This window comes from Microcebus murinus, chromosome 9 (assembly GCF_040939455.1).
Source record: "Microcebus murinus isolate Inina chromosome 9, M.murinus_Inina_mat1.0, whole genome shotgun sequence".
NCBI lineage: Eukaryota > Metazoa > Chordata > Mammalia > Primates > Cheirogaleidae > Microcebus > Microcebus murinus.
The window spans coordinates 51,441,218-51,468,277 of NC_134112.1; the positions used below are offsets into that span (position 1 = coordinate 51,441,218).

At 34.6% G+C, this 27,060-nt stretch overlaps 1 protein-coding gene across 1 annotated transcript in view; it reads right to left on the bottom strand.

Annotated features, from left to right (window-relative positions):
• The window catches only part of GRM3 (glutamate metabotropic receptor 3), a 219,878-nt gene that overhangs the window by 153,649 nt on the left and 39,169 nt on the right, over positions 1–27,060 (bottom strand). The gene's annotated exons all lie outside the window — the stretch shown is intronic.

The following is a 27,060-nucleotide window of genomic DNA, read 5'->3' on the forward strand; positions in this document are numbered from 1 at the left end:
AAAGGAATGAAGAGAGCTGCTGTTGGGAATATCTGACTGGAATAGTTTTGTATCATTCATTTATATTTTAGCATTGCCTCCCAAACTCCATGTTTGTATTCAAATATAATCTGTGTTATACATAAGCTCCCTTATTAAATCTTCCTTTTTGTTTTCAGAAAAATGCTGCATATACCGACAGAGGAAGTCTACATGAAATAGACGCCTTTGACAGTTTAGCCTAATAATATAGTATTCGACACCATTCTCAAGCTGAAAGAAATTAGTTCATAGTTAACATTGGTTGCCTTGTCCTTAGTTTCTAGATTTCTGCACACTTGAAGTTTCTCTAAACTCCAAGCCTTTGAGAATCTGAAGAAAAAGAAAACTGTATTAATGGATGTTTGATACAGTCTGAACTGAACCTAGAAAGGTAATCTCTAAAGACATTTCAAAGAAACAGTAGAAAAGAATGTTAATTTCCATGTAAATGTATTCAGAGGTCTAGGCTTTTCAGTCTTCCAAGGCGTAAGAATTAATTACCAGTTTTCAAGAGAAAAATTTATTCACGGTAAGAGCTATAGCAATCAGAATACCCTAGGTGTAAAGTTCGTGAAATTAATATTGAGCTGATTACAGTTGAATAAATCACCATTCTTCCCTTGAGTGTATTGCAAACTTCCAAATATTTGATGCTGCCCTTTGGCATGTTTGTGAGCAGTATGTAAATCTTGCCATATATGTTTGGACTTATGAAGGAAGAAATTAAATATGTTCTGGTGCATAGTAAAAATATTTTAGGAAGGATGATTTCTTTTTGTGGCCCAATATTATTTGCTGAATCTTTAAAGAACTATCCAGGTGATAATAAAACAATGTTGTTATTGCTATCATTGACAATTATTAATGTATTCTTATGAATTAATTATAATAACACTTATCTAGTTAACCCCAAAACCATCTAATCAAAACTTAAGAATAATTTATTCTACTTTTATTATTTGTATCTACAAAAGATGCTTAGTTTAAAAATAGATTTTAATACCAATGAAGAAATGATAAACACATGAGTACTTTTTAATAGTATGTAGTATAAAAATATTTGGTTGAACTGTTTAAGTGAGGCTGCCATATGAAATCTTAGCAGGATCAAGACTGATAGACTAACTAAGCAAGTACATAAAAGATTGCAGTCATCACTTGAGATAACTAAGACATGACTTAGGACCAATAGGAAGGGAATAAGAATGGGCTTAAGCAATTTTATAAATAGAGGCATATCAGGTAAACTTCAGTGGGTTTCTTTTTATGTTGGGGGAGGCAAGCATTTTATAAAGGTCTCAAAGCTTTGTTTTATTTTAAAGGCCATTGAACATGTATGTTTGGTGTCCTCTAGAGCTGATTCACACTAGAAAGGACCTTGCAAAAAGTTATAAACTCATGTTACTGTTTCATTTGCTTCAATTAAAAGGGACTGATGAAGTTGTGTGTTTCAATGGAGCACATTCAATGGAACTGTGATTTTCTGACTATACTATCAACTTTCTGTATGTTTCCTGATGAATTATTCCACTTGGCTGAGCCTGGGTTTAGTCAAAGGCTGATGGGGATAAACAAATGAATACACATTCCTAGAGAACAAAGTGAAAATTTACCTTCTCATATTCTTTTGGCAATTGCAATACAGGATATGAGCATTACATAATCCCGCTACACATCCATATGTTTTTAGGGCCAAGGATTTACACACTGACACATTCTTCTAATTTGTTTCAATGACCTCTGAATGCAAGCCACTTCCAGTACACTTCTTCTGTCTACTAAATCTCTCTGCTCCCTTATCTGAGATTGAATTTTAAGAGTGTTCTCTCAGAGGAAGTCCTCAGAATATATTGAAATTCCATGAACCTTTCACATTGCGACTTTATATAGGGAAGACTGGCCCACCTTTTTGAGGTAGTAGAGTACTAAGATATCTTTGTGAGGGGGCATATTGGAATGTGGTCCTTAGCCAAAAAAAACCACCAAAAAACAAAAAAACTTTACCTCTATGTGAATTCTGTGGAATGACTTAAGGATGTATGTTTTGACATAAAGTTAGATCTGATGATTAAAAATGTTAGATTAAATTTTATAAGAATCATTGACATAAGAAATGTTCAGATTCCAGAAATATCTTTTTAAGACATTCATCAGGGAAAAATAAAAATAACATATTTTGTCTCATTGTCAAGGTTTCCAGTGAGAAAAACCACAGGTAATCATTACTATGTGTCCCTAAAATATGAAAACAAAACTTCATTTCTAGGATTATTTGTTTAACTAAAGAAAGTTTATACAGCTTGTGGGAAATCATCTTCTAAGACTTGAAGTGGGCTTTTGTTCTCTTTTATGTTTGTTCTGCCTATTTTTCCTCCTGAAGAGTAACTCTAATGTCCCAGCCATCAGCTGCTTTTTGACACATAGGCTCACTGTTGAACCTGGCATTATGTTATTCTCTTGTTCTAAACCAAGCAATGTGTTCAGGTGCTACAACTGCCAGATACTCAAGTGTTTGCCAGGGCCAAAATGCTCTATTACCAAAAAGGAGGGAAAGAAAAAAAAAGTAAAAAAGAAAGCGAGTAAACCGAGGATACTGATCATTTTATTTACTCTTGCCTGGTATTTCATTTACAATATAGAGAGGATTAAATTTTGTAAAGAATAAGGGCAAAAAGAGAATGATAATTGGATCTTTAAGGGATTCTAAAGCTGAACTTGAGCTCATAGTTCTGATCTTTATCAGAACCTCATTGGAATATGAGCCATATACCCTTAAGCAGCATTTTAGAATCTTAGATTCTTGAAAATGTGATAACTCGGTGTTTTCTGTGTTTCGAAATAGACTGCTTGTTGCGAGCATCTAGCAGGGCTCTGCTGCTATGTATGAAAGCCTAGCCTAGTAGCAGTCCTCTCACACCTGGGCACATTGTTCATGCCGTCCTCTGAAGAGTGTTCACCACAGGATGAAGCAAAAGATGAAGAGAGGCCAGCCTAACCAGCCACCTGTGATCAACCCCGGTGATCCACAGGGCTACGATGCCCCAGCCAAGGAGTGTAAAGCAAAGGATTGAAATAATCCACAAATAATCTAGGGAGGAATTTTTCTCCTTTTATTTTTCTGTTGTTCTATGCCCTCACACTTATTTGCACTCAGGTAAGCTTAGTAACTTCTGTTTTATTAGAATAAGGATTTTAAGAAGGGCTTCTTTAGAAGACCCAGGTATAGTCCTGGCTTTCTCAAATGTTTTCTAGCCTGTGGTCTTGGATAGAGCACTGAATCTCTCTGCTCATCAGTGTCCTCCTCAGTATAATGAAGTGGGGATTGACTTTGATATGCTGACCTTACTGTATTATTGTGAAGGTCTAATGTGAGAATTATACGTATACGAAGGTCTGAACAACTAGGAGATTGTACCAGCTTTTTGTAAAATGCATAACTCTTTTTAATTCGAGGAAGCTCACCCTGGCTTCAGCTTTAGCCTCTATACCCTCAAGAAATGGCCATTCTTGGAAATCGTGTAATTTTTATAGACATAGACTTTTGTTTCCCGTAAGAATTTTCCTTTTGGGTCCAAAATTTGAAGGTCAGTGAATAAGTTTGAGTAGTTATGTTTGAATAGCTTTCATTCTTTGAATAAATTAGATTTAATAAGAAGTGCAAGATAAAATAGTTGGGCAAATTATGGGTGATTCAAAATGAATTATTTCAATTATTTATTTTAGTTTTAAACAGAGGAAAAATATCATGTAGAAAATAAAGGAAAAACAGTCTAAGCAATGGCATGTCATAAAACCAAACCTAAACTGCCTTGACCTTTGGGACTACCAGAGAGGATATTACTCAAATTTTTCATCATCAATATTTCTGCTAGTAGGAATTTGTACTACTTTATAAAAAATAATTTAGGCTTTACCTTTAATCTCTGGATTCTGAGTTTTAAGGCCTCTAAATTTCTTCTTCTCAACTACAGTAAAGTTTGTTTACCTCTTAGGTTAGCAAATGGTTGTTCTGGTTATTATAATATTCTAGTTAATAGTTACCATATATAACATTCAAAATGTAAGAATATAATTAAATGCTTTTAGATTGGACATTGTCCATCTTTCTCTGATTATATTTAGTTTCTTACTAGGCCTCAGCTTATTGTTATAAAAAATAACATGAAAACCTATGTTTTCTACTTTAATTTGGGATAATAGGATCCAATTATGATTTGAGTAATAATAGTCTTGCTAATATGGATTGTATTTGGGATTATGAAAAGTTTAGAATATTTAAATGTAAATAAATTTTATTAAAATTATGATTAACTTCAAATAATCTCAGTTTAAAATGATATATTCCCAGTTAACAGAGGGTAAATTAATGGTATTGATACTATTAATATAAGTTGAATGCTTTTTATATCTCAGAACATTAGTTTTTATTTTTTCCAGCCACCAAACAGAACATGTGACAATGGAAACAATACTTTCTTTTGAGTGATCCCAGTCACATGATATTTTAATAAAAATGTCTGATATTCTCTGTAAAACATCAAGACAAAGATGCTAGTATTGTACAGTATCCCACTTTCTAGCTCCCTTAATCATGTTCTGTATCAAGATATTGGGACAAAAATAAGAAAACTGTCTGGTTTCAATAATACTGTCAGGAGAGTTTTGCTCATGCTAAGAAAAGCAGAAAACACTTTCCAAGGCAGGTACAAGGTTGTTAATTAAAACATATTGCAAATTACAGTGAAATATTAAAATTATGGTTAGTAGCTGAGAACTAAAGTGAGGCTTCTCCCAAGAATTCGAAATTAAGGTTGTGGGCTTCATTTCACAATTAAAAATCAGAAGAGAAATCTCCCATATTAAACGCTCCAGCAGAAACTAAAGGGCTTTTGGATAGCAGTTGGAAAACTGTCTTTAATGAATTCCCTTAGTTTTAACTAACTCTCAGTTCCTATTTCATGCTTTTCAAATTATTTTCTGTTTATGAATTGGCTTCCTATTTAGGTCTGTCTAAAATCAGCTGTTGTGCTAGTTATGCAGACTTAAGTATTCCTGTCTCCAAGACCATCATTTCTTATTGCAAATCAATAAAATGGCATTCTGACCTTTAAACATCAGTTTCATGGGCTCAGGTAATGGAAACTTCACTGACAGATAGCTCTGCTCTCTGTGAATTGGAAATATCTGTGGGATAAGACCAGCCTCTGGATGGTGGTAAATTCACCAAGTTTATGAAGAGCATGCTGTGAGGTATGATGTGGGTTAACCTGTTGCCTACTTTCCTAATCATCCCTCAATTGGAGATTTTTGTGGAGTAGACATTCACCGGGGCCTCTTAAAAATACAGCTTGAGATGGATACCAATCCAGCTTTTCTTGCCCCAGAACAATGATGATGATGATAAGTGTGATTTCCCCTCCATCTTTTCTCCCTAGGAAAAGCTGGTTCTTCTCATCTAATGACACAGATTTTTTCTCTGCAAATGAAATTTCCCCTTAACCAAATTCATCTGAAACCATTTTGTTAATTTTTGGATGAAATGGATCTGTACTGAGATCTGTTGGCTTTCTGTTTCAGCATGTGATAGAAGGTATAATTTATATGCATGCTAAAAAATAACCTTTTGTGACTTGAAAAGTAAAGCACGTTCAAAATTTGGAAAAACAAAGAATATAAAAAGAAGAAAATACAGATTCCCTATAATACCACTACCTATATCAATACTCTGTGCTTTTCTAAAAAATTACTTGCTTTTCATGATGGTTGTTCAATTTAATTGCTTTTATCAACATATTTCATCATTCAATGGGAGTTTTAGGAATAACCAGTGAGTAATAGTTTCCCAGTTATTAAACCATCAGAATAAACAGCCCAGGAACTATTCAGAGTCTGCTTCATGATAGCTTTATAACTTACAAATAATAGAGAACTGAGTTTCAGACTAATGGATATTGTTCCTAATTTCCTCCAGAAGATGGTGGGTGTTAACCTCTGCTAATCACATGAATTGAGAGAAAATTTATTTTATTAAGGTAGTTGATATGAGTGAATTTTTCTTTCTGAATTTCAGTCCCTCCTAATTAATAAGCTCAAAAATCCCTTTCCTAAAGCAGTCTAATGACTTCTCCCCCTGTATTTCTCTTTTATGGTTTAACTATCATTTTTGACTTTAAAATCTCTGGTTTTATGTTATGTGGTTTAAGATCTTCAGAGGCTCGCAGAGAATTCATTAGTAGCCCCTCTCTGGATTGTGGCCACAACACATTTACAAAACTGAGCACCTTTCTGGTGAAGAAACGTACATTTAGGAGGCTGTGTTTTTCTGAACCCCAAATCAAGAAACACGGTTTAACAAGTAAGACAGAACAGAAAATAAAATGAAACTGTCTTATGACACTCAGATGAGGCAGCCATAAATATTGCCATTATGGCCCTTGTCTGTAGAAGTGTTCTTAAGGGCTTTTTGGATTCACGTGGGTAACTAATCATGTTTCCTGTCTCAATCAAATATTAGCACTTTGACAGTCACTATTTTTTCTACTTTTTGAATAGAAAAATTGAACTTGGCAATGGTGCATTTGTACACTAGGGTTCCAGATATTTTAAAATTAAAATAATATTAAGCAAGACTTTTTAGACAAGGGGATTTCATGCCAGGTAAAAGGGCTGTGGAAGGGGAGGGGACTTATTTCATAAGCGTTCACTGAAAGAGTGCTTTGAGGGACCCTTTCTTTTCAAACTGTTAACAGTAGGTTGTGATGTAGGTATAATTGTTCTTTGTCATAGGAATGCCAAGGAATACTTGGTTCAAAGAGGTAGGGCCACTGAAGCTTTGTTAAATCCCTTAGTTCAATTACTCTTCCAAGTGATTGAAATGTTTGCCATTATTAATATAGAAAATGGATGGAGAACAAGAAATTATTGCTAAGATGTCTGTTTCGGTTTAATTCTCTGCCACTGAAAAGATATAATTTTAGCTCAGACTCCGTGTTTCTATTTATTATCTATAAAACCATTCAACTTACTTAAATCTTTTGAGCCTTGGATTCTTCATCTGTAAAATGGAGATAATAATATTACCACATAGCATGGTCAGGATTAATGAGAAGACATAAAGTAGCTAACAGAGTTTGGGTCAGCAGTTCAGTTCTCTTGCTTTTCTGTCCCCAAACATTTCCTAAAACAGAGATGAGTATTGGTATCTATTTTAGAAGAGCTTTAGAACTCCATGGAGGGAATTATTACCTTTTAGAGCTGAGTAAATATCATGCACTGTGAATAGTCTGTGAAAGTAAGCTTGCAAAGGGATTTGCAATATTTTAGTAGGGAAATCATTTCAAAAGTAAGTAATGTTTATTGCCTCTGAATTGTAAACTAAAAAATTTGGAATAGTTATTGAATTATATAAATGTTCCTTAAAATTTTCTTCATTTTGAAAGTAATTTAGAACTTAAACTTTTAGGAAGATTGATCATGTGGAAAAATGCAAAAGTTAAAAAAAAAAGCCTTCTCTAATTTTTTCATAGCCCTCTCTTAAGAAGAAACAAAGGCTTTTCCATCTTGTAACAAACCAGGTCTGAATGCCTATGGCTGTCAAGCTGACCTTGCTTTACTTTTATAAACATTTCCCATTTTTTCCTCATTCAAATGTATTGCTTGGGTCAGACTAGTCTTCCTGTATTGGTTCTGTTTATAAATTTTGTCTATTTTTATCTTTTGGTTTTCTTCTTATTATTTCTTTTTTGCTTATGCTTAATCCTATACTATAATTGCCCTTACTTTTCTTCCCCTGTTCAAGATGTTCTCAACTTTCAAAGCCCCTATATGTGAAATGTTTGCTACTAAAGAAAATGGATGGAGATAATTAAATTTATTTGGGTATATAGTTTCAAAATTTTTCTCTGCAAGTCCCTACCTATTTATTTCTCTTGTCTCCTACCCTCCTTCTCTTTCTCTATGTATGCAGTTCCTTTAGAATAACTGGATTCTCTTTTCTCTTTCTTATACATAATTATAGGTCAAAGTCTTTTTAAAAGAACTCTCCTTTTGAAGAAACTATAAGAAATAGGCATTGCCCCTGCCCCCCATTTCTCCCTATAGGAAAGAGACTTGAGAGCAAGGAAGAAAAGATGGGATAGAAGCAGGAGAGCCAGAGTAGCGCAGTGGTTAAGATGACGGGCTTTGGCATTAGAGAGTTCTGGACTATAATCTTGGTCATAGTTGTCTCATCTGTAACATGGATTTAATAGAGGCTCCTTCATGGCATAGAATTGGGTGGGTATATGATACAACAGAGGCTTCTGGGATTATTATTATTATTCTTTCATTACTCAAAAATTGTATTGGTGTTTATTTAAAAAAGAAACATCATCCTTCTTGCTTGCCTCTTGGACCAATTCAGAACTGGTTCCTGGTTCTTCCAATAGGATGGCTTCCACGATGAAGATAGGTGCCCGTTGTCCAAAAGATGGTATGCTACCCAACTAGAAGATAAATGTCAGGAAGGATTCTTTAGCTTATGACATATCCCCACAAACTTTGTTATTGTTGTCACATTGTTTTTTCCTCCCTGTGATCTTTCTGTATCTCCATTATAAGGATCCTTGTAATTTCTATGAGCTCAGCTGGATAATTCAGGATAAACTTCCATCATTGTTTCTTAATTTAATCACATCTACACAGTCTCTTTTGCCATATAAGGTAACATTTGAAGATTCCGGGGATTAGGAGGTAGATATCTTTTATGACGTGGAGGGTAGGGAGCATTATTCAGACTTCCACAGACAGACTGAGCTCTTGGTGCAAAGGAAGAAAACATGTTTAGAAAGCAATAGAAGGCCAAGAAATAACTTGCCTTTTATGCAGAAGAATACCAAGTGGTTACAGAAAGAATTAGTTAATCATCTTTGACAGACAGCAAGGTGAACTCCTATTCTAATAGGTTTGTTATTTATAAATGAAAGTTAAGGTAAAATGTACTTTTCTAGACAAATATATTTTTGTATAAAAAAATTTTTACCCGAGATGAGTAGTATCACTGTTAGGAGTTTCATTTTTGCTTTACTACAACTTAAAATGACATCATCATTCTCTAAATGTACCTGCCTTAGATTCAGATATTGTGTGTTCTGGGAGAAGAGAACCATCTTTTTTGAACATTTAATAATGCCTGGGAAATTATCTATGTATTCCCTTTAATATGCTTTATAGTATTCTTTGTAGTTATTTAAAGTAGGCATTGTTAGTCCCATTTTTTTCTGTCAAAGAAATTAAAGTTTAGAAGCCTCAGTAACCCGCAGGTGGTAGCATGGCAAATAAATGGCAGCTCACAATTTGAAGCCTTCTGATACCAAAGCTCAGATTTCCCTTTTTTGATGTCCAGCCTTAATGACATGGTTGACTGAATTTACCTGTTGCAGATTAAGTTGCTAAGTACATAAAAGCAGGACTAGGATTTTTGTCGCATGCTCTATATTGACACCCTTCTCTAAATCACATTGTGTGTGTATGTGTGTGTGTGTATGCATTACAAATTCAGAATTTTATCATATTTAAAAACACCTCTATGTAGTAGTACTACTTCATTTTATCATTTATAATTGTAAAACTTATCTAGTTGCTTGAGGGCAGGGTTTGGGTCTTGTATTGTCTCACCTTTGCATCCTTGTCAGAGTTTAACATGGTTTTATTGTATAGGACATAAGAAATATATATTCAAACCTGAACAGAATGAAAAGATTTTAATTCCAGACCTTATATAACTTTAATTTTCAGAATTGAAACAAAATCTGCTCATGCAGCTATCAAATCAGATATTCTCTTCATAATGAACACCTTTCTAAAATCTTACATCTATTTATAGGAGAAAGGAAATAGATCATTTTCCATGACAACTTCTCTATTTTTAATCCACCACAAGTTCATTGTCTTTTCTTGTCTACAGTTCAATGAACTTCGGTTGGTGGAAAAAGGGATAAATAAATCAGGAAGGTAGTTGAAGTACATTTATGGACTTCTTTTTTTTTTTTTTTTTTACGGTGATTTGTCTAGGAATCAAGTAAATGACTACTCTTAGGGACTTGATGAGCATTGGAACAACCACTATTGCAAATGCTCTATGATTGCCCTAATTAACTTTGTGGTCATGAAAAGGAACACTTGATCTTCCTTCACCACCACACACAAGTGCTCTGAAAAGAATTAACATGAAAGTAGCCTGTGGACAAACGAGCATAATGTGTGAGGAAAGGAGGATGGGAGTTATTTCTCCTTCAATCCATTCAATACCAGTCACTGTGTAGCTTGTCAAACAACAAGCACAGCCTTGGGATTACCATTTTTTTCCTCAGGAAAATAGGAAAACTGAAAAAATTACCTAACTTTCAAATAAATAAAGCCAAATAAAAAAGTCACTTCTTAAGTGAAACCAGATATTTAAAAGTGAATATACTATGGATCAATATTTAATACCTTTTATATGATTTTTTATTTCATGCTTCATCATTTTTTTCTTTTCTTTTTTTAAACTGCTAGGAGAAGTCAAAATGAGGTTCTCTTTTTTGTTTCTTTTTGTGTTTTTTAAAGATGAGTTTTTACTTTTTAAAGATTAGTTATTTGGTTAGTTGTTTTTAGAGATAATTCCCATTTTTATTCTTATTTTCAAAACTATATGTATCTAGGTAAGGAAACTTCCCTCCCTCCTCCACAATCCATATTTGTTTAACGACCTTTATTATCATTCAATTGTTTTCTACAAGCAAGCATTTATGAAAAACTGTGGAATTCATAGTGTGGAATTGATTTACAATGTTTTTTTTTTGTCGACAGAGTCTCGCTCTGTTGCCCAGGCTAGAGTGCCATGGCGTCAGCCTAGCTCACAGCGACCTCAAACTCCTGGGCTCAAGCAATCTTCTGCCTCAGCCTCCTGAGTAGCTGGGACTACAGGCATGTGCCACCATGCCCGGCTAATTTTTTCTATATATTTTTAGTTGGCCAATTAATTTCTTTCTATTTTTGGTAGAGATGGGGTCTCACTCTTGCTCAGGCTGGTCTTGAACTCCTGACTTTGAGCAATCTTTCTGCCTCGGCATCCCAGAGTGCAAGGATTACAGGTGTGAGCCATCGTGCCTGGCCTGATTTACGAATTTAATACACAGTTACCTATGTGAAACAGTGAAGTTGTAATGAAAAGGAAATTATCACTAATCATTAAGGAAATGCAAATTAAAACCACAATGAGATACCACCTTACCCCTGTCAGAATGGCATTGTTAAAAAGTCAAAAAACAACAGACAATGGTGTGGATGCAGAGAAAAAGAAACACTTATACGCTGTTGGTGGGACTGCAAACTAGTACAACCTTTTTGGAAGGTAGTATGGAGATTCCTCAAGGAACAAAAAGTAGACCTACCATGAGATCCTGCAATCCCACTACTGGGTATCTACCCAAAGGAAAAGAAGTCATTTAATCAAAAAGATACCTGCAGTCAAATATTTATTGCAGGACAATTCACAATTACAAATATGTGAAATCGATCCAAGTGTCAATTCATTCATAAATGGATTAACAAAATGTGGTGTGTATACACACACATACACACACACATACACACACACACATCATGGAGTACTACTCAGCCATAATAAAGGAATGAAATAATGTCATTTCCAGCAATTTGGATAGAACTGGAGACCATTATCCTAAGTGAAGTGTATCAGGAATGGAAAAACAAAGACCACATGTACTCACTAATAAGTGGAAGCTAAACAATGGGTACACATGGGTACATAAAAGTAAAGGACATTGGAGGCTAAGGAGGGAGGATGGGTGATAGACATCCTGGAGGCCTGGTTTTAGCATTATACAGTGTATCCCTGTAACAAAAGCATTTGTACTCTCTTGACATTTTGAAATAATTTTTTTTTAAAAGGGAGATTTACCTTTTATTTCCAGTATAATGACTTGAAAATAAACAATGAAGTTATTAAATGATGTGCTCTTGAAGCATAGCTGGGGTTAAAGGACTTAGAAGAGACAGCTTTTACTTCCTAGTACTGCTGAGTCTAGCACAGTATTGTGCAAAGAGTAGCTGCTCAATAAATGCTGATTGTAAGGAATTGAGTTTCTATAGTAGATACTCTAGCTCTCTTGGACTCTTTCTTTCTGAGTTCATCTCTCTGCTACCTGTGGTGTGACACTATAAGATACTCCAGAGGTCATTCTTGGCTGTGGTTGTGAGGGATTTTAGGAGTTCTAGATGCTGTTGCATTTTATTCTTAATAAGTTTCTGCTCTAACATTATGCATTGGTTTTTGTTGGTGATGTCTTATGTTGTTCATTATGACCAAGCCCTTATTTCCTGTATGACTTAGAATCCTGTTGGCCCTGATAACTTTGGTGGCTAGAACCCTGCCCTGTTTCTTTAAATCACCTAGTTTCACTGACTTCTCCTACTGAGTCCTAGTCCATGTGTCTGTGTTTCTGAAGTCTTCAGGTATACTTACTTGTGTTGAAGCTTCTCTACTTGAGCATCTATTTCTTGTTGTGTTTGTATGGGAGGAGGCAGCGGGTAGCAGCAAAGATCAGTATGAAATGTATGGGCTTCTAACTGATCCACATCCTAAGGCAGAGTCTTCCATTTACTAGTTGCATGCCAATTTCACCTCCTGAAGCCTTGGTCTCCTTATATATTTGTTATTCTTTATCCTGTTATCTTTTTTATTTTACTTTATTTTTTAAGATTTTTTTTGCTCACACTGAAATATTAAGTCTCTTTATTTAAAAATAAGTATTATATTACTCACTTCAAAGGGTTTTGATGTGAATTACATGAGATAACATAGGTAAAGGTCCTTGATACAGAGCCTCATACAGAGTAAGCTCTCAATGAATGATGGTGGTCTGCCCTCAAATTAGCCTTTTCATGCCTACCCTCTATTATATCTGTCACCTACCTATTACTAGACAGTACCTTCTGATGACAAAAACCCACCTGTCTGGACTTGCTCATATTATCAGACTCCGTGAGCTGTCTTGATTTTCCTGGCATTTCATGGTGGATATGTCCAATCTTCAGGTCCTGAACCAATGGGCCCTTCCCCTCTTTTCCAAAATAAGAAGTCTTTCCATGTCCTGAGCTCCATTCCTGAAACTTGCTTTACAATTAATTGCCTTATGGAATTACTTATTTGCATTTTTCTGTAATAAAATAAACACTATTTTAAGAAAACAATGTGTCCATTATGTCCATTTTGAGTTAATGTTATTTCATGTTTATATGTACATACTTCAAAATTATTTCGTGAGTGCCTATTATGTACGAGCACTGTTAGGAGCACCAGAGATATGTTGAAGAATAAAACAGGCAAAAATGTCTTAATATTCTAATAAAGGAGGTCAACAATAAACAAACACATTATGCCATATTATGATAAGTCCTATGAAGAAAAATAAAAAGTTATGGGATAGAGAGACATGACAGGTGTACATGTGTACATTTACGCAGAGCTCTAAAGATGCAAAGGCACGAATTCTAAAAGGAAAACAGAGAAATAGAACCTGAATTATGTTTGTTGAAAAAATATCATCACAAACATGGAACCAAGGCCAAAGGATAGTTATGTGTACCATCTTTTATTATACTGGAGCATTGTCTAGTCAGCCCTTCCAGGATTCTTTAATTCTCTAGGGGAACATACCTTTGGCATTCACTTTACTCTTGATTAGGGCCCAGACCCTGTGAAGTTACATGTTAACTTATAGATTTGTGTCCATCAGAATTGCAAATGATTTCTAACTGGTAGAAAAGATAGAATAAATAACCCCAAAGTTTATAGTTTTATTGCCTGTAGTACATTAACCAGTTTTGTCTCTCAGTGTCTTACTCCATTGAACAGAAATTTATTTCTCACAGTTCTAGAAGGTGGGAAATTCAAGATAAATCAAGATGCCAGCATCTGGCAAGGGTCTTCTTGCTGCATCATCCCATGGACAAAGAAAAGATATGAGAGGGGCAAAAGGGGACCAAATTCGTCCTTTCATAAGGAACCCACTCCTGCAACAACTATCCCATTCCCCGAGTAATGGCATCAATCCATTGATGAGGGCAGAGCCCTCATGGCTTAATCACCTTTCATTAGGCCCCACCTCCCAACACTATTGCATCGGGGATTAACTTTCCCTTGTTGCTTTTTGGAGGACACATTTGCTATTTGTTGATAGCATTCAACAAACGTATCTTAATATGCTTTACATATATAGCCTATTTCTTTATTCTTTGAACTAGATTTCTAATCCTTCTGGTTCTTTATTGATGAGTTCAAAATCTTTGACATTTGTTCTGTATTTGTATGAAGGTTATGGTTTTGGCTTTTGAGAAATTATATACTTTGGCACACAAAAAAAGCTCTCCTTGGCTACTGGGTGGAGAATGGAAAGTGTGAGGGTTTGGAGGGGGAAATGTTGTCAACAGTAGAAGCAGGAAGACAAATGAGCTTGGTACAGAGATTCAGGTAATAGGAATGGTTAAATGGCCTGGGTAAGTTGTAGTGATGGAGATTGTGAGAATCGATTGGACTTTATATTTGATTTGAGGTAGGGATAAAACTTGCTGATGAATGGCTATCTTGGATTTCTGTTGTGGCACTTGGGAAATGGTGGTGGAGGAAGAGCAGAATTTTTGAAAAATTAGAAGATCCATTTTGGAGGTGTTCATTTTAGACATAACCTATATGTCTTTGGCAAATTTCCTTATGGTAAAAGATGTCTACTTTTGCAATTGCCAGGCAAGTCTTAGGTTTTAGCAAATGTTTATAATGATGTAAATGCTCTTTATACATCATGTCTTCTGAAATCCCTAGAGTGATTTCTCTTTTTATGTGTGCAAATTAACTACTTTAGGCTTCATCCTCAAACATCTTCACTGTTAAATTAAACATTTCTCTCTAAAATTTTAAGCTTAATATGTCCAGAATGAGTCTCCTATGACTCACTCTGTAAAGCCATCCTTCCTCCTCATTCTCCCACTGACACCTTCTCAATCTCAGTGCATGGTATCACTATTCACCCAGATAAACTTGTGGGGTCATCCGTCTTTTCTTCCTTCCTTCCCTTCCCCCATTCACAATACATCAGTAAGGCAGGCATAAATCTTTATATTTCAGGTCTGTCTACTTTAATTTTCATGGTAAAATTAAAGGACTGATGGACTGATGGCTCAGTCCAGTCCAGGCAAACATTATCTCCTACTTTCTCACTGGTCTTCCCACTTCACATCTTGTCTCTTATAAATTCACTCTTCATTCAATACCAACAGAATTCTTAAAATGTAAATGAGACCATGCCCATTCTCTGCTTAAAACACTTCTATTGTTGCCCACTGTACTTACAGTAAGTTTTAAGCTCCTCAGCCTGGCATTAAGACCCTGCTTTCCTCACCAAATTCATCAGTCCTGCTCCTCTCCTCACTTCCAGTCCCATGGGCCTTCTTTCAGTTCTGAGAGCTCTGATTTCTTTTCTGACTCCAGGTCTGATCCTCTTCTTGAAACTCTCCACTCTTCTCAGCTTAAATGTTACCTCCTCAGGGAGGGCTCCTAGGATCCATCTGTCTAAAATAGGTCCCTTGCCTGCCATTGTTAGTTTATGTCTTAGAAACGTTTTTAATCCTTTATTCTACTTCCATAATTTGTTTTTATTTTATTTGCTTTATTGGCAAAGTCTGTCTGGGTCACCATTTTATCTCCAGCCTTTTGCTTGCTCCTAGAATAGGAAAGACACTTGGTGAATTATTGTTGCAGGAATGGTTATAGAGTCCACAATGATATTTTAAAAATTATTTATAAACAAAAATTTACTTATAAGCAAAAATATAAGGCGTTTTATTTTTTAAAAAAGACCAATGATAGAGTTCTTAGAGAAAGATATTTAAGTTTAAACTTCAAATTTCCTAATTTCTATTGTAATGTCCAGTCCAACAGACATCCATGTAATGAATTCTTCTCTTATTTCTTATCAGGATCCTTCTTTTAGTTTCAAAAGTTACCTTTTGTAGCTATTCACTGATTCTTCTGGGTCAGTATTTTATATTTCCTTCACATTATATGCTACATTTGTCAGAAACTTTTTCTTTAAATAAGTGCAGAATATTAACATTATGCTACTTCAGCAGAATTATTATGGTTCAAAACTTTCAAAGGCAAAGTTACTATTTTCTTGCAAAGAAAAGAAATAATTTATTTCTTTTTCCATTATAGATTTATCCTTAGGCTCTTCTTACTATTTGTGATTAATTTTTCTGCTACATTTCATTCATTTATTTAATCTTATAATAGGATAACATTTGTCTGAAAATGGGACTAATTTTAAAATAAATGAATTATCTATATTGCCCCACACCTTTTAACTTCAGGAGCTTAATTGTTTGTGGTAACTTTCTATAAGGTGTAGTTAAAATATACTCTGTCAGGTTGAGGATAATAAGAATGACTCAGAATTATTTCCTAAGAATTCATAGTTTTAAATATACTTGTAAGCTGGGTTAATTGATCAAGACCATATTTTGGGACATAAGACCTTTGAAAAAATTGACTTAAAACTTTCTTGTTATTCCTTAACACTTTGTGAACATATAAGAATTGGAACCCTCATTTTAAATTAAAGAAAACTTTAAAAAAATTACAGCATACATATATATTTATGTATATATATGTAGTAAAGAATACTCTATAGTTGTTGGATATAATGTTCTATAAAACAAATTAGGCCAAGATGGTTAGTAATGTCATTCTAAACTTCTATATCCTTAAGTGTTTTTTTTATAATCTGCATTTTCTATTAGTTACTGAAAGGAATTGGTCAAAGTCACTCCTATATTTGTGGTTTTGCATATCATTCTTTTATTTCTGTCAACTTCTGCTTTATATAATTGAAATTTATACTAATTAAGTATTTGTAAATCTTAGATTCTTGGACTTCACCATTTTATTACTTTAAAATGTACATCCTTTTATTTTGTAATCATACTTAAGATCTACTTAAGATCTACTTTGTTCAATATTAACAGACATATAATTATTCTTTTTGTTAATATTTACATGGTAAGTCTACTTGATCTATTTTCATACTTTCAAACTATATGTGTCCATATACTTAAAATGTTTCTTGTATAAACAGAATAAAGATACATTTTGTTTTTTATCTAGCCTGACAAACTCTGTATTTTTAATATAGTTTAATTTTAGTTTTTACTTGCTTGGAATTCTTTTATTAGTTCTACTGAAGTATAATTGACAAATAAAAATTATACATATTCAAGGTAAAAACAGTGATGTTTTGATGTGCATATACATAATGAAATGCAATTTTTAAACTTTGATTGGAGAGTTGAGTCCATTTGCACTAAATATCACTGATTTACCTCTTTTAGGTATATCATCTTGCTATTCATACTATTATCCTATTTGTTCATCCTTTAATTCTCTCTTTTTTGGCTTTTTATTCATCACGTTATCATACTTTTTACTATTCCATTTTTAAATCTTTTTAAAGTTTTAATTTATATTCTTTTATTACTCTTTAGTGGTTACATTGTTGATTATAATATAGTTTTACTACTTGAACATGCAAAAAACTATCATTTAATTCCATTGCTCCTCTTCAACCTTTTGTGCTACTTTTATCATATATTTCATTTATATAGACTTCTATATTTTATAAATCACATAAGACATTATATGTTTTTGTTTTAATAATCAGTATGCACTGAAGTTTACCCTCAAATTTGTCTTTTCTTTTGCACTGTTTCCTGAAGTTCTGTTTCTATGAGATCGTTTTCCTTCAGCCTGAAGAAGTCTCTTTAGTTTTCCTTGTAGTGCAAGTCTCCTCACCAAAGGTTCTCAGTTTTGTTTTTCTGAAAATGTCTATTTTGCCTTCATCTTTCTGAAAAATATTTTTAGTGTGTACAGAATTCTAGGTTGGTATTATTTTTTTTATTTCAGCACTTTAAATATGTCAATCCCTTCTCTTCTTATTTCCACATTTTTCTGTTGGAGAGTTGGCTGTTAATATTAGTTTTGCTAACATTTATGTTAGAACTTTGCATTAAATTCTACATTTCCCTTATGATTTTTCTGTAAATTTTCTATCCTCTTTTCTTTTATAGGCTTCAATCTGGGCATTTTTTTATTGACTTGTCTTCAGTTCACCTGATCATCTATTGTAATGTTTTTCATCTGTTATTGAACTCATTTACTGAATTCTTTATTTCAGCTCTTACTTTTTCAGTTGTAGAATTTCAGTTTGATGCTTCTATGGATTTCATGTTTCTACTGAAATTTTCTATCCTTTATTTACTTGAATATATTAGTCATGGCTATTTAAAAATACCTGTTTCATAATTTTAATATCAAAACACCTTGGTGTTTCTTTTGTTTTCTGGTGAGTTCATTCTGTTTTTAGCAAGCCTTGTATGTTTTGGATGAATGTGAACATTGTAGACATCAAGTTAAGAATCAAGTTTTCTTTTGCCAGACATATGTAGTGGCAGTGGGTTAAGTAGACCTCTTAGATGGTTGCTTTTAGTCTTTGTTAGGCCTGGACTATATAAAATTTGCCCTTACTCTCCCCCCAAGGAGGCCTTAAGGACTCTCAACCCCAAGCTTGAGGTATTTACCAAGGTCCTCAAATTTTGATGGAGTTGAACATTAGTCTCTGTTTTTCTAGCACTAGACATCACTTGAATATATTTTTAGCCCCTTGTTGCTTTGTGTTGTTTCTTTTTTGGAGTTCATCCCTGTGTACCACTTAAGAGAAAATTTGGAACCATTGTTTTGAGGTTCCCTGATCTAGAGCTCTTTTATTTTTTGGATTTTGGCCCTTAATTTCCACCTTTTCTGGCAGCTCTGAATTCTGATATTTACCTCTTCAGGGAAGTAAGAGCCCTTCTTTCTGATTCAGCTCTCTTCACCTGTGCCAGTGCAAACTGGAGTATGTCTACAGAGAAAAAACACCCACTTAAAGCCCTTCTCTTCCTTTAAGGATTATAGCTACTCAATTTTGCTGCTTGTTTTAGTTGTTTTTCAGGGACTTCAAACAGTTGTTTTTATATTTTGTCCAGGACTTTTAAATTGTTTGTAGTGTGAGAATTAGTTGGACATAACTAATCTATCTTGCTTACTATTGAAATTGAGTTATTATTTTAAAGCTACGTATGTTAAACATTCACTATTTGCCGGGTATGGTGCTTTGGGATTTAATTGTATTGTCTCGTTTAACCCTCACGCTTGTCTTTGAAGTAGTTATTATTACTTTCATAGATAAGGGAATTGAGACTTGGAAAGGATAATAAACTGGTTCAGATCACACTAGTTGCGTCCAGATCTGTCTGACACTGAAGTGGCATGATGCTGCTTCAAAAGCTAATGTTCTTTACTTTGAGCGAGAGAGAAGAAGAAGATGCTAGAGCTTGTTTCAGGCTTTGACTAAGAATACCAGGGCTTACTTTACTGTTTTTCTGACTGATAATGCCTTATCTACAAAGACTTATCTCACTTCTACTTAGAAATTGATCTCTGTAAAGATTTACTAGTAATATGAGTGAGACAGCAGAAAAAAAAAGACAAGAAAAACTTGAATATTATGTTCTCAGAGTTTTATTTAAGAACATTTTAAAGAAACAATGTATGTCATACCAACTGTCTTTGCTGCTTTAATTGGTACTTGAAGAAATCTTCAGATAATTCAATACATCTTGAATTATTTTTTAATTTATTTTCTGCAGTTCATTAATTGAGGCTAGATGACATGCTGCGAGTATAAAGAAATTGAGTTATTCCAACATTTTATTCTAGAATTCTTATAGTTTCATGCCTTAGGTTTAGGTCTGTTATCCACCATGAGTTGGTTTTTGTGAGAGGTGAAAGGTGTGGAACCTGCTTCAGTCTTCTATATTTGGCTATCCAATTTTCCCGACACCATTTATTGAATAAGGATTCTTTTCCCATTGTATGTTTTTGTCTGCTTTGTCAAAGATTAGATGGTTATATGAGGATGGTTTTATATCTGGGTTCTCAGTTCTGTTCCATTGGTCTATGTCTCTGTTCTTGTGCCAATACAATGATGTTTTAGTTACTATAGCCTTGTAGTATAGCTTGAAGTCTGGTCAATTGGCCAAGGTCACAAAGCTAGAAAATGGTATAGGTGGGATTTAAAATCTGTCTGTCTGACTTTTTATTCTATAGAAATACTAAAATTCAGAAAAATCTCAACCCAAATTCTTGAAGAATGAGATGTTATTATCCATTGATTTTCTGATCAGTTTAAGCACCATTACCATATTTTTTTAAATTTTAACATTAGCTAGAAATTTTGCTTAAAAATATCATTCCACTTCACAATATATTCCTCAGAGACTACTGAGGAGAAGGAGGATGACTGAAGGAAAATTTTCTATGAATTTTAAGTTTTGAAGGAAAAGAGGGAAATTATGGATGTGGAGTAATACTTACTATATAGGTTGTGAAAGTTTTAAGAATTATAATGGAATCTGAAAACTATTATCAGAAACATAGACTAGTTGTTAATTGATCATTCATTAATTCATATATTCTGTAGGCATTTATTTATTATACACTACATATTGAAAGAAAATTGTCATTGAATGTTTACCATGTGCCAAATAATACACTAAGTAGTTTTATAAAAATTATCACACTTAATACAACAGGCCTCTGTGTAATGTATTATTGTTCCTATTTTCAGTTGAGAAAACTGTGGCTTAGTGGTCATTAATAATTTCTGCAATGTCAGGGAGATAATGGCTATGCAATTGGTTGACACGGGCTTTGAGCCCAGGACTAAATGATTCTGAGAGCAAGACTATAAAGTCGTGGGGTGCTGGTCCAGCCACTGGAGGGTGGAGTGGCAGTCCCTGGAGAGTAAAACACAGTTTGGGACCACAAAGGGCTTTATAATCTGGAAGGAGAGATAAGAAAACAACAAATATAAATCTAATAGTAAAATGAATGCAATACATTTCATGATTGGGATGCAATATTTAGAACTTCAAAGGAGGGAGAGAGATTACTTCCAGCTGCGATAATTAAAGAAATGTTCTGGAAAAAAATGTGGTTATTTAAGTAAAGACCTGAAGGATACCATATAAATTAGAAACCATGATAATGTATCATAAAACAGCCACTGCAGTATCACTTCTGTGCTTGAGTTGGAAATAGCTGCTCCCTGCTCTAAGTTCCTAAGCACTTATCTAAACCTTTTTTTAAAGGCACCTGGTATTTTATATCTTATGTTGTGATTAAATATGCACACGCTTTCTCTTTGACCTCCTTTGAGGCAGAGACCTATTCCTCAGTAGGTCCCCACAGTGCCTGGCATGGTGCCTGTGACATAGTAGGGGCTTTTCAAGATTCTCTTCCCTTGGTGTCAGTAGTGTCATGCTCTCCTGTCTTTCTCTCTCTCTAGGCTCTCTTCGTGCTCTCTTAGGTGAGAAGGTGGTGTACTCCATTCAATCTCTTGGCATCTGCCTCTCACACGTAACCTGTTGAAGGACTTGGTGAAATCTCATAACTTCAGCGATCGCCCATGTGCTTATGGCTCCTGAAATCAATAGATTCTTCTGAACTCTAAATCAGTTCGCACAACATATCTCCATATGTGTGTCCTATAGACACTCTAATGTGAACAGGTCTCCAACTGAACTCATTATCTGCCCCACCTTGGTCCCGAGTTCTTCCTACATGCTCCACGTCAGTGAATGTTGAGGCCAAGGCTATTCAGGTCGTGTGACTCTTTCCTCTTCTCCTCTCTTTGCTTGTCTACATCTACCCACTCATGAAGTTCTGTCATAGTTGAGGAGATAGTTCTTCAATCTTTTTGGTTCCATAAATTTCCATGGCCATTTTCTGAATTCAAACTCATCTAGATTATATCTCATCTAGATTAATTCAGAGTGTCCCTGACTTCAGTATTGCTCTCTCATGATCCATTTTTTTCAAATTGCTGCCCAGAATGATTTTTAAAGTACAAATCTACAAATGCTATTCCTTTAATATTTTAGCTTTTCAGTGCCTATTAGATAAGAATTAAACCCCTTGGCATGGCAAATAGAGACAACCTATTTTTCTCCACTGTTTCTCTTGTTTGTTTCTGTGTCTAACCAATGTTCTGTTCATATCGAATTGTAGTTCTCTGCCCCTTAACACATTCACTTTTCTGTATTTTGAGAGGAAGAACCTTGCTTTCTATCTCTGAACCATAAGGACCAGCTTATTCTTTGGTATATTATAAGAACTCAATAAATGTTTGCCAAATGAGTGGATAAACAATGCTTGACAAGTAACTAAAAATACATCTGAGAATAAAGAATTCATCCTTTTAATATGAAATTTGAACTTGATATGTTTTGGGGCATCCTGCATAATTTTCTACTTCTTGGCAATATACCTTTTATTTCCTAATCTTCATGGCTCCATCAGAATTTACCCCGTCAAAAAAAGAAATGCAAGTATAAACCTAAACATAATGCAAAACTAAGGATAGTAAGAAGAATTTCTCTTAAATATACACTAACTTCAATCTAATGGTCATCACTTTCTTTGTAATTTATTTTTTTCTTATTGGGTGCATAGACTTGGAACACTACAAACTATGGATTATTTTGTATTGTGTTGGCGTTCACATAAAATACTAGTGCTAAAATATGTACATGATTATCACATGTACTATATTTTACTTCTGTAATATTTTTGGATTTTTGTAATACCAAACACTGTTCTATGGATATTTTTCATTTTACATACTTATGATCCTTTTTGAGAGACATAGAGTGTATCAGGGGTCCTCAAACTTTTTAAACAGGGTGCCAGTTCACTGTCCCTCAGACCACTGGGGGTCTGGACTATAGTTTAAAAAAACCTATGAAGAAATTCCTATGCACACTGCACATATCTTATTGTGAAGTAAAAAAAAAAACAAATGGGCAAAAACATTCTCATGTGGCCCTTGGGCCATAGTTTGAGGACACCTGGAGATAATCAACTAGCTTGTACTGTAAAAAACTTGCATAAAGTATATGTCTGTCTGTCTATCAAATCTGTCGGTGTTATACTCTCTGCTTTGCAAATGCACTATTTAAGGATAGAATTGTTTAACTTCTTCATATGATTATTAAAAAATCCTGGGTTTATTTTTCTTTCAAAAACACAGGGATCCCATTTAGAATTAATAAACTAACTGCTGAGACTGTGGGCTCTGCAGTGTCAGGGGTGAACTTAAGGCAGCATAACTAATCTACAAAGCTTGCTTGCTTCCTCAGTACCTGTGATTCTTCACTTTTGACACAAGGATGCGACTATTACACACCACCCACTTATCACAAGAATTCTTTTCTCAGGAATATAACCTAAATTTACCCTTTTAATTGGGTTATTATTTCTTTTAAATGCAGGGCTAGTTCTACACTTAGTTTATCTTTGCAGTGTTTTGTGCTCATTGAAATCATGGAGATGATACATAGAGTGTGAAGAAAACATAGGGTTCAAAGCAGGAAAACCCTGGGGTAAGATGTTATCTCAGCATAAAAATATATACCAGAGACTTTATACTATCTCCTCAGGCATATATTAGATATTGGGCCATAGCTCCATTTTCTCATGCTTGCCAGCTGCTATCGGCATGGATTCCATACCCCACCTTACCCTCTGGCCACCAAAAACTTTCCTAAATTAAAAATGGATTTGTTGATAAATAATGTAGACATATTGAAAAAAAGAACTGTTTATTTTTTATTAATGCTAGGATACATTGGTTTTGTCCTCTCTGTTTAATTCCATTAATGTGATATAGTATAGAAAATGTCTGGAGAAAAAGGAAAATGTAAATGAGATATAGAATCCTTTAATCTTAGAAACAAATGAGATATCAGAATTAACCTAGATGGCTCAACCTTCTTGGCCAGTGTGGAGATCCCCTCTGATATACTTGGTACCATAACTTATGCTGAAACCTTTCCATGTTGATAAAGTTGCTGTATCAGTTTTACTATACCTCTACTTGTTTGAGAATATTTTCTTTCTTTCTTTCTTTCTTTCTTTCTTTCTTTCTTTCTTTCTTTCTTTCTTTCTTTCTTTCTTTCTCTCTTTCTCTCTTTCTCTCTTTCTCTCTTTCTCTCTTTCTCTCTTTCTCTCTTTCTCTCTTTCTCTCTTTCTCTCTTTCTCTCTTTCTCTCTTTCTCTCTTTCTCTCTTTCTCTCTTTCTCTCTTTCTCTCTTTCTCTTTCTTTCGGCTAAGATCTACAGTAAAAATTTGAATAAAATGGGTGATGCCAGACAATTTTCTCTTTTGTTTTGGAGAAGAAAATCATGCTGTTCACTATGTGGGTATATTAATCCTGCTATAGGAATATTGTGGTAATTGTGCTGCCTTTAGGTATAGTAGAGCAGGGAACCATATTGTGGATTGGGCCAGAGAATAGGAAGAGAGACCCTAAGTGTAAAGGAGAAAGAATTTAAGTTTCTCTTGATTTGTAAGCCAAGAGAAATAGTACATTACATACAGTCAGGCCAGGATTTAGGAATTATGAGAGATCAAAGAGAAGTAACTATGGAATTGGTTTTGTCCTTGGTGGCTAAAGTGTAGCTAATTCCTGAGAGCACATGGAATGGGAAGGGCCTGGAAGCTCTGAGAACAGGCTAGCTGTGTGAGCCTAGAACCTTGGGCTTCTAATTTTTGCAGTTCTTGTACTCACTGTGATCGTCTTCCTCTGCAACCATTTAGTATTTAATAAAGTCATATAGAAAGCTTTCATCTGTCTAAATTATGCTACAGGGGACTAAGGGAATAAATTTATTCAATATTGTTTGTTAAAGTGAGATGTATTAAAATGGGAAGAGAAGATCCCAAGCCTGCATAGTGGAGGCAGCTGGAATAAATGGTAAAGAACTTTTACGGAGAGATGAAACTTAGGAAGACAGAGGCAGTTCTGTTAGTTGTCTCACTGTCCACAGACTAAATCTTGGAGATTTGGAGTTTTGTTAAAGTAGGCTGTATTGTCTGAAGGTTGTTCTTTACAACTTTCCCTAAGTTTTATTCATTAAAACTAATTCTTCCTTCTGGAGAGATTGTGACTAAAGCCAATAGCAAATAAGATGAGTCATAAAATATGTTATTCCAATTGTGATAGTCCTTTTAAGTCTTTTCTTTCAAAATAACCATGGTCCCTTCAGCAATCCTCATGCTTTGTGGTTCCTATGTGCTTTGTCATAATGATTGCTCATTTCTAGAACCTCATATGCCTTTCAAAATGTGCCACACAGAACTGCTCAGAGTACTCTAGCTGAGCTGTGGGATCCTGAAGAGGTCAGCAGGACAGCCTGCTGCTTTCCTGGTTCTGCACATTTCATTTCTATTAGTGAAGCTCAAGTCTATATTTTGATTTTTTTCTTTAGATGGAATATAGAGAATTTCTTTAAAAATATTGTGATTATCTTACACTGTGAATCAAAAGAAAGAAAACAAGTGCCATGTTGAATACATTTTTGCTTTAAATGCATGGCTTTGAGTAAACAAATTAGAGATAAATTTGTCTGTGCTGGTTAGTCTGATCTAGCCACCAAAATAGTTTCATTACTATTTTTAGGTAACTAGCAAACTTCCCCAGGCAGGTTTTAGGAGTAATGACCCAATAAAGCATGAGATATGGGAAAGAGGACCCAGGGAAAAGACGCAGTTCTGATGGAGAAGATCAGGAGGGTAAGGGAGGGAGGGAGGGATAGGGGAGGGACTGGGTTTGGAAGTGGGCCATGAAGGCTAATGCAGTTACTTCTATTTTCTTCCTAGTCTGATACTCATAATAAAGCAATATCTCCTCCTTTCTAAAATATTGGCTGTTTGGTGTGTTTAATGTTATTTGTCCATGTGAGTGAGATTAGGCTAAGTGGCTAATTCCCAATCATTCCTAATTCCTCTGAATAAACTCAATATGACCACCCAGAACAATTTTTGGCTATATTGTACTTGCATATAAATAAAATTCATAGGTTTTTTTTTTCCATGGGAAATGTTGATAAGGTAGTTTCTTCATCCTATATTGGTAAAGCTCTTTTTAAAGGTACAGTTCTTTGTATTTAGTCAAAATATATTTATGTATGTATATTCTGTTAGTTTTATCACATAATAATTTATTGAAATCTGTTATAATCCAAATTCATTCATTTATTTCAATATATTTCCTTCTACAAATTGATGATATCTATAGATGTGATATGCTTGTCACTTATGTCTTCATTATCCTGATCATTGATAAAATGGTCAGAGAAGAGAGTACCCCCCATGGCAAATCACTACAGAGAAGGAGATGAATCAAGGGTTACATGACACATTAATCAATATGATGTGGATCATTTACCCAGCTATTAATATGTACTTCTAGCATATTCTCCAGACTACGCAGCCCATCTCGCTCACAGTGATAAGAAACTTTTCGAAAAGCCATGTGAAATCAAGAAAACTCTTGCTTATCATGAAATTTCAGAATTAGAAAGGAGCTTTAAAATCATGTACTATATCCTTCTCACCTTGGAGAAAATATTGATCTACTAACTACTAACCTTATCACAAAACCAGAAATGCCTTACACTGCAAATATTCTGACTCAGGAGCTCCATATCACATTCTAAGGAATCAAAATAACCTTAAAGGTATAGTCAATAAATAATGTTAAGATGAATACATAGGAAGTCAGCTGGAATAAGATGGTGGACTAGAAGCAGCCCATGCATGCCACTCTCAAAGAGAGGATTAAAAGTTGCAAGTAGATGCCCACCTATGAATGGGCTTTCCTGGAGACAGCATTGTGAGTTATCAGAGCAGGAACAGGATATGCTCAGAGTGAAGGAGAGAGTGATCTACTCAGCAAGATCAGAGGTATTTGGGGGAGGCATCCACACATGTGTAAGAATAAGAGGAGAGAACCCTGGGACTTAATACCTGCAGTGCCCAGGTGGACACTGCAACCTGAGTTGTGTAAAT